Source organism: Sparus aurata, chromosome 21 (genome assembly GCF_900880675.1).
Source record: "Sparus aurata chromosome 21, fSpaAur1.1, whole genome shotgun sequence".
Lineage (NCBI taxonomy): Eukaryota > Metazoa > Chordata > Actinopteri > Spariformes > Sparidae > Sparus > Sparus aurata.
The window spans coordinates 6063478-6072791 of NC_044207.1; the positions used below are offsets into that span (position 1 = coordinate 6063478).

General features: G+C 36.9%; 1 long non-coding RNA gene across 1 annotated transcript; it reads right to left on the reverse strand.

Moving 5' to 3' along the window:
- Window positions 1-2494: 2494 nt before the first annotated feature.
- LOC115572191 (uncharacterized) lies at window positions 2495-8955 on the reverse strand. The gene is made up of 6 exons (XR_003982040.1): window positions 8914-8955; window positions 7539-8130; window positions 6380-6415; window positions 6113-6187; window positions 5720-5877; window positions 2495-3071 (listed from the first exon to the last, which is right to left on the reverse strand). It is a non-coding gene; the product is annotated as an uncharacterized LOC115572191 (long non-coding RNA).
- Between the last annotated feature and the right edge of the window lie 359 nt (window positions 8956-9314).

A 9314-nucleotide genomic window follows, 5' to 3' on the forward strand; every position in this document is an offset into this window, starting at 1 on the left:
CATAGTTCTTGTAGCAGCGTTGTATCATACATAGTAGTTGCCATCTTGTTGCACTCTGACCTCTCTACGGCGTGTTAACTATGACCTGCCTTATACAACAGTGCCCCTTTGTGGCAAAGAGCAATAGTATATCTGTCTATATAATAACAGAACACACTAAACATGTTTAGCGTCACTGTGAAAGCAAAGAGAATGTGGTCCGTGTGAGAATGTTGTGGAAAACTCAAGGTATTTTAATAAAGTTAGGTTTTCTGTCCCAACTTTCACATGAATATGATATTCACATGCATCCATGGGGCGGCTGTAGCTTAGTGGGTAGAGCTGGTGGACTAGTGATCGGAAAGTCGCTGGTTCGAATCCCGGCTCCCCTGGGGTGGAACTGAGCTACATGCCGAAGTATCCGAGCAAGATACTGAACCCCAAAATTACTCCTGATGCGCAGTTGGCACCTGTGTGGCAGCCTCTGCCATCAGCAAGGGTCCTGCAATGAGCTGGCAAGTCATTCAGGGTGTACCCTGGCCTTCGCCCACAGTAACTGTATTTGGCCCCAGTAACCCCCCCTGAAAAAGGGGGGATAAAACATCTCTGCAACCCTCACGGAAAAAGCAGAAAAGAAAACGGAACGGAAACCTGCATCCACCTGCATTGTTAATAGTTTGATTGCCAGTAGTCACTGCTGCAATGTTATTTCGTAAATGAATTATAACCCAACTACTATTACCTTGACAACTCCTCCATTATCATGGCTAGCATAATAGCTTATTAAACCTACACTCACTCCACACCAAACACATTGTGGATCATCAAAATACCTATTACATGTACCTCTTACCGTTACACAATAATAATAATAATAATGATGATAATAATAATAATAATAATAATAATAATAATAATAATAATAAGACACTTTATCCACTTGTATTAATTAATTAATTAAAATTAGGAGATGGTCTCAATCCATGATAATAGGCCTGCACTTAACCGACTGCAACTGTTTTATTTGCAAGAATTACTATGTTGCACGCAAGGAACAGCACTGAAAACAGCACTAGTTTATAAAACACACAAGCACTCTACGCTTAATGAGGCCTTGCCCACACCTACACCTACAAGTATTTCTTAAAACTAATTATAAAACTACCCCAACGTTAAATTGTGGTGTGGTCCTGTTAGTGAAATATTCTGTAAAAATACCTTTTCACAGATTTGGGCAGTAAAAGAAATTTGTGCAGCAGGGGGTTGAACCCAAAGCTTGAGCTATGCAGACAACTCGCCTATGAACAGAACAGAAAGTGACAATGTAGAAGTGCTTCATTTGTAGCTTGTGTTCAAGATAGGAGGATTTTACTTGGCAACACACAAGCACTCTACGCTTAATGAGGCCTTGCCCACACCTACACCTACAAGTATTTCTTAAAACTAAATGTTTTTGATGCAACTTGGCCACTTGTTCACTTTTAAGCAGGGTTTTACGTCATTGAAAACTAACCTTTTTGGAAACTCTATCCAGGGTGGAGATATTCAGAAGCTCTGTTTTATGTGTTTACATCCGGATGTGAAGACACTGGAATTTTTTTAATCAATAACGAAGACAATAAGACATTTATCAGTGTATGTAGCATCATTGGCCAAGTATGAATTAGGAACTTTATGATATTGGAGTATTTGAATTTGTACGGTGACGCAATGGATGTAAGTTACATTGTTTAACGTTATATTTAGTGAGACTCAAAAGATCATTGATAATACAAAGATGGAATATAAATAATTGTGGGGGTACAAGTTATGTACAAAAGCACACCCAAAACAAAGTGTTTGTTAGTCGTTATATTATTTTGAGTGTACATTATCTTGTCCCTTTTCCACTGTGAACATTCTCAAAACTGTTCAAACCCTGCTAAGAAAAATCCATGTAGCATGTAGACTCAGCTGTTGTCCTGTTCCCTATGAGTCAGAACATGTACTGTGGTGGTGTGTCCATCCACATGTGCCCTTGACATGGTAATGGAATGGGTAAAACAATTTATACTAACAGGTAAAAAGTCAAAACCTTTTTTTCTATCGTTTTTTGTTCTTTCTTAGTAAAGAACACAGCAAAGCACATGGCCCAGTCCCACTGATTGTTGGACTACTCCCTGAAGGTAAACAGTCTGTTTTGAGCCTTTTTCATGCTTCCTCTTTTAACTCTTGTCAGTGTTCTGTGCATGGTCCAGGCACTCATCTGCCAGTATTCGCTCTCCTACTGATGACACTAATCCTGTCCTCTCTGGACAGGATTAGTGTCATCAGGGAGCTCTAATGATTTGTAATTATTACCCCAGGACTCCACAAATTATATGTTGTCCAGAACAAAGGTAGCCACAGGTGCTTTTCTAAAGTACCAGTTGTTTTCAGAAATAGTCCTGAGATCCCTCAGCTATCTCACTCAGCCCTTTATTTTAAATTGTGCTCTACCCATGCTGAAACTTGTGGTATGAAAAGGGATCCGCACTGTTTCTTGGATTGTTTTATTGGTGATATACAGGTGCTAATGAAATCAGACTGGTGAACAAATACTAATTAAAATTCAGGATTATATGAACATGGGAGGCAAGACTGTCGCTTAAGTTTTGCATATATTCTTTTGACACTTCCTTGACTTATAAACACTTCAATAACCTCAAATAAGTTCAAGATAAAAATACTAACCATGATTTAATAATTTGTTATCTTAATAGAACCAAATACTGTACATACATGAAGATTTGGGCAAAAATAGAATGATGCATCTCTATATCCCTCATGGCCTCTCTATCTTTATAGAAAAGTGACTGAATGACAGTTATTTAATGGTTGATTGAGCTTGATTAGCTCAGCTTTAAGCCTGAGCTATGAGATATAATAAGAAACATGATAAGACTGAAGGAATTATTAACTAGATTTAGTTATTTATTTTTTAATTAAATTAATTGCCTTTTGAAAATGTAGGATACAATCATGACTTGTAATACAAATAGGTGAATAAAATAAACAGCAGGAGTATCACACTGGTAAGCATAATCGGAACCCATGGACCATCCTCTCTGGACCTGTAAACAAGAAGAGACACAATTCATCTATTTGTAGGTTTAATGTAACTGGGCACAGATGTGTTAGAAGGCATTTTCCACAACTAGCATCACAACACCAAATGAGGGAATATGTTTTTGAAGAATACTTAAAAAAAGAGCATAATAATAGTTATGAACACTCTCAAAGGTAAATGACTTGCATGTGCGGAACTTTAACATAGATAAAAAATAATGTGTTATTTAGACTCAAAATAGCTTTAAATCCAAAAGAAGTATAACTAAGTGAGTCAAACTTCCATTTAGTCGATGTTCTCAGAGTGTTGCGTGACAGGAGAATACAGTTATAAAGTAAAGGATAACTGTAAACACATTAAATTTTTTCTATAACACAGTCATGTATTGCGAAACCTTCACTAATTTGGGTATTACATAGAGTTACTAATCAAACAATTACTATGACTTCCGTTACAAGTTCTTCAATTGTCTGCATAATGAGCAGATAGAAAAAAATCATCACATTTAAATTCATTTCATGAGAGCAGCACAGTTTAGTGTGATCGTGGAGAGTCTCTTCCGCTTGAGCAGTCCCAACTCGGATGTTTTTGAGCCAAAAAGTAGCAAACATACATTGCAACTACATAAATTATCTCAGACAGGTTGAATTACATGTGTCTATACCACAAACTTTGATCTTAATGCTACCTGAAAATGACACACTGCTGTCCCACACATGGAAGGGGCTGGAGATTAATTAATGTTCACAGTTTTATAAGCAGAAACTCTACTGGTTTAAAATCTGTGGAAAATCTGCAGTTGTCATCAGAGTTCTGAACCTGCATTCTGTGGGGGCCTGCTCATGAGGTATAAACTTGTATCTTGAAGTAAACATTTATGTGATGCTGTGATCCTACCCTCTGACTGAAGTTATATAGTACAGAAACTAGCGATAGGGGGTAGAGTTCACTGTAGACACTGTACCATCAAAATGATTTTGAAACTACTATGTAAAGCTAAAAAGTTATATTTTTGAAATTCTTATTTATTCTTGCCATCTTTGTCATTTACTGCTGTCAGATGCCAGTCTGGACAAACCATTGTACAAAACACTGCTTGTTTTTGCCAACCGTTCAAACAAAACAATATTTGTATGCTTTCGTGGCATGTGGTTTCGAACTTCTGAACGTTCTCCTATCAATAGAACTCTCAGTAGACCCTACATAAAGATTGGCCATCTTTATCCCTTTTTTTTTTATTTTCTGGACACCTGAGGAAGTTAAATCCAATGTTTTCTCTGTTCTGCCTCCATTCATTTCTGAACACAAACAACTATTTGTCTGCTGAAATGCCAGCCAGCTGCTAATATTGTTTCTCTGGCTTTCAGAGTGTTGTGAGCAGGAACCTAAACATTAAAGTTGTGGTTCACAACACTGAATAGAAATGTTAATATTTGGGACTGTTAAAATATTTATACATTTTATCTATAAAAATAAAAATGAAATTAAGAAATGTGGTTATCTCCTTGCCAAGAGTTCCTATGGAAGGTTGACTCACTCTTACATCAGCCAATCATATGTAAGGATCCAGTCAGGTTGTCTTTGTCGGTCACTGAAGCTCTGCTCTGACCTACCAACCTCAAAGTGATCATAACACTCAACCTGCTGTAAGTTCTCTCCCAAGAATACCCAGCTGCATAAAACCCTGGTGGTAAATCTGGCTACCTTATACCTACAATTCTAGGCAGAATTTACAGAGAAACATGTTTCTTCACTGTGCATATGACAATAAACACTTTGAATCTTGAATCTTCTATCTGAGTTTTTTAGGCCTGTGAGGGCAAATACATACAAGACTAACAACATCTTAAATGATTAATAACCCTAACACTTCAGAAGTTGTATCACAGTGATCTAAATGGCAGCTCTATTCATAAAGTTGTTCAGCGATTGTCTGTACCCGACTCTTCCTCTGCTCCTCCCAAAGTCTTAAAATATATTTTTTTAAAAAGACAGACAGAAATATTATCAGATTGTAGATAATGAAACCTGAGTTATAAGTAAGAAATAAGATAAGAAATACACTCTCTTACATTCACTTTTGTCCTCCTCTGTTTTTTCTGGTTTAACAAATGAACCACCCCAAAATATTGATGTCTTATAAATATTAATGAATAGCAAAAAAAAAAAAATGTCATGGAAAATGTATTCAGGTTTTAAATTATTAAATGGAGTTAGCAGCAGGTGGTAGTCATGCAGTATTTAATTTTTTTTACCTCATGGCCCAGTTAATTATCTTCTTGTTTGACAAATACTTTAAGTCAGTTTGTTACTGCAGGACCCCAATACTGTCATTTTACTGAATACAAAGCAATAAGAATGATGTTCCTAGCTTATATCCAATATAATTTCCTGCTGCTGTTTTGCAATAATGTTCTAGAAGCCTGCTTTTTATACAGAAATGATGATGTCCACTATATTCTCTAATATGAAGAGTACTTCTAAATGTAGGCCGGGTGGTTACAGGCCAGATTTGAGGTACTTCAATGATACTGTGACACTGAAGTGAAAAGAATGCAATATCTTGGGTTCCCCCTTGACCAGGGGTGTAAAACACTAACCAGAAGTTAGAAAACAACTTTAGAAACCGTCTAAACTGGACTCAGAAGTTACCTGGGAACAATGACTCTATTTGCAGTTTCATTCAGGAGGACTGGATAAGGACTCAGCTGACTAAGCCCATCAGGTGTTAAGGATCCTTGTGACCGAAGTACTAGGTTTTCCTCATGCTGTGGTATCACTCCTGAAAACTGGTAATTTCCTTCAGAAATCTGAAACATTTACATACAACAACAACAAAAAATGTCTGTGATTGAACTGGTTAGCACCCGGTAAGAGTTTGCAACCAGTGACAAAGGTTTAAAGCTGTACTTTTCTTTGCTGTTAGCAGTCACAAAAAATAAAAAATAAAAAGGTTAGAGATCATTGCTCTGGGAAACTGTGAAACACATAACAGAGAAAATAATCAGGTAGAGCAAATGTTCATTTTAATGCATATGTACTTACAAAAGATTTGGCATATTGTCTATCACCATACACCCAAAATCCATTCAAACCAGTACGGTTGGTCTCGCACTGGATCTAGAAAAAATAAGTAAGATAAAGAAAAATCAAATTACTATTTTATTTTTATTCCGGTAATATAAGAATATTCCATGGTTAAATATTAAGTCTAATGTCAAAAGTGTTTTTACAGATTTAAATGCAGTGTAATTATACAGCTGACATGCTTCTGTAAAACATTAATCATTAAAAAAAGACAATTAAACTCACTGGAGGCGAAAGATCCTCTTGATGTATGACTTGAACCTGATTGTGAAACAGCAGGACAATGTTAAGTTTTTTATTTTACATCAACACCTGTCCTCTCAAAGTCTGCCCAACTCAACGATGGACCCATTTTTCCACAAAAACTCAATGAGTTCTCTCTGTTTTAAGACAAGCAAGCGTTTCACGGGTAACTGCAGAATAGTAACAAACCCCACAAAACAGAAGCTTTCATGTAATATTGCCTAATGAGCTCATAACTCCCGTCCTCCTTGTTATAATCAAGAATGAGAATGGACATTATATTGCCATGATATTCAAAATAAACACACTCCCCTCATTAACTGTTAACTGAATTGAAGAACTGAAAATCTAGTTCCTTGATTCAAGAACTGACTTTAAAAAAAAAAAGGACAGGTATTTTTATAGTATTATCGTCACTCAGCAGACTACTGACTGACTACACTTGCTAACAGGCTAACCAGTTTGTTAACGAACTCCGAGTCATCCCTATTGTATCAGGAAGTACAGGTACAGACAAACATGAGTGTTAACCAATTGAATAACACCAACGACCTTACCATTTCACTTAAAATCGAACTTTCAGCTCTCTCCAGATCAAATGAGTATCAGGCCTTCCTGTTTAGCTTTCACTGCTAATGATGCTAACAGACTGATCACCGGACAACAGGAAGGAATGGCAGGTTGGCAGGTGATCTTGCTCACATACAACGCGAGAGTAAGAATAGTCTCGTGCCACGTCACCAACCAACTAAACCACCAAAAGTTTTGTTGTTTTTTGTATTTTACTCGAGATTTAATTTCAAGCACACAAGTTTAATTTCAAGTTTGTCAATGTACCAGATAAATGAAACTTTGAATGCATTTAGGCAGAAAATCACTGTAATCCTGAATATCGTTTTATGCCAATATCATTTAAGTGTACGCCACTAGATGTCATCCATGTTAGTTTTAGTTAAGGCTAACTTACTGTACTTACTGTACCATGATTTACTAGAGGAAGATATATGTAGCAACGTAATAGTCAATTCTGCTCAGATTCTTTGAGAACCTCTCGAAAAGCAGAGCTTTTTCTATCAAACTATAATCTTGGGAAAAAAAAAAACATGCATATAATTTACATCAGTAAAAACTTTCAGCTTACCTGGGATGTTTGGTTGTATCTCTTGGACAATGGATCCTGCTCATTCGTTTCACAGTGATTGAAAGTACATGGTTGTCTAAAAAGGATGTCCACGACATGTTTTGTTGAATCTCTTTGTTAGGTACTTCCACAGGAATACATAAATGCAAAGACTCCATTGCTTAAATAAGATCCTGATTGTGTGTGATCCCTACATTAATCAAAGAGGGAAAACATCAGCTGTTACAGGTGTTGGGCTGAAAAGTGTCATTGCTCATCTGTGACAATAAATGTGTCACATTATTATCACTGAGGTGGTCTTCACTACAATAGTGGCAGTAGCTGTGATCATCATCATCTTTCAACTTTTGTACAATCAAGTCAAATCTGTACTATCACTGCCCCTCAGTTTTGTTGCTAAGCCTCAATCTAGTCTCTTTGGCCCAGGGGTATCTACTTAGTTAGTCCTTTGCTGTATTGTCCGCATTCAAGGTGATTTCATAGAAGATACAATCATGTCCTGAGGTGTTGACCTTCAAGCCACCCACAGCAGTCCCAAACACACTTGAAAGAATTGTAGTATCTCCATTTGTAGTCCAAATTGGTCCCATGTCTGTCGGAAAATGAAGAAAATGGCAATTAACTAATTTGAAAATGTGGTTAACCTGCTTTAAAATCCTTAAACCCTTCTCAAGCTGAACGTGATGATCTGTGCCTGATTAACACTGACTCCTAAAAAATACTTTTCTTTTTTATATTGCTCATGACAAGGACAGGACAGGGCATGGTAATCCTTTAATTCTTTAAAGATCACTACACCCTACAAGTCATCACTCGCCATGCCAGGTGAATTCACATGCTACACCCTATCAACTGAATTCTCTCTGATGCCAACTATGTTGGATGTGAACCTAGCTCCATTCATTAAAGTCAGTTTAAGCTGTTCACTTTTTCATCCACTGTCTGCACAGCATCTCCACTGCAGCAGCAACTTTGCAGAACTGTATAGTGTCAATGCAGTGGATATATGTGAGAATGCGAGAATACTCTGTGTAACAGAGCATTATTGACTATTTTTCCAGTTTATTCTCAGGGACTATGCATATTAATAGGCATTACTTTAAGTGTGCCAGAATTAGCCAAAAAAGTTATTTTTATAATGTAGCATTAAAATACCTGAAAGACAACAGCCAATCAAACTCAAGGGTAAAATCCCAATGCTATTAAATTCTAATCAATCTGAACTCTCAACTATTCAGAGGAGATGAAAAGTTTACTTCTATGTATCCCCTTTTCTAAAATAAACAATAAAAACAAATAAAAAACAAAAAACACTCACTAAAATTGTCCTACAAATACTTAAACATATATCCTCCGTAACATTTAAATGATTTACCTCAGATAGAATTCCTACTGACATGGTCAATGTCTGTCTGAAGACCTTGTCTCTGGATTGTCAGGTGTGGCACACTCATACAGTACAGGTTTGCTTCACACAGTTTCCTGCATCATCGTCATCAGGTGGGTTGAACCAGTTAAACCACTAACCAACTAAATCCAGTTTGTTTTGTTTGAATTACTTTAAAGTTTATTAGCTGAAAACAGTTTTTAAAAAGACAATAATTATTCAGTGAAGTTGAGGAAATAACAGTTTTGACATGTTGTTGTGGCTCAGCTCCCTGCTGCCAGTAATCCCTACTGGGTTCTACCTGTCCCAGACCTGACCCTTCTCCTCCTGGTGTTTGGAAGCTCCTGTGCCTGCAGTATTAACAACACTAACACTCCCTCAGTGCTCCA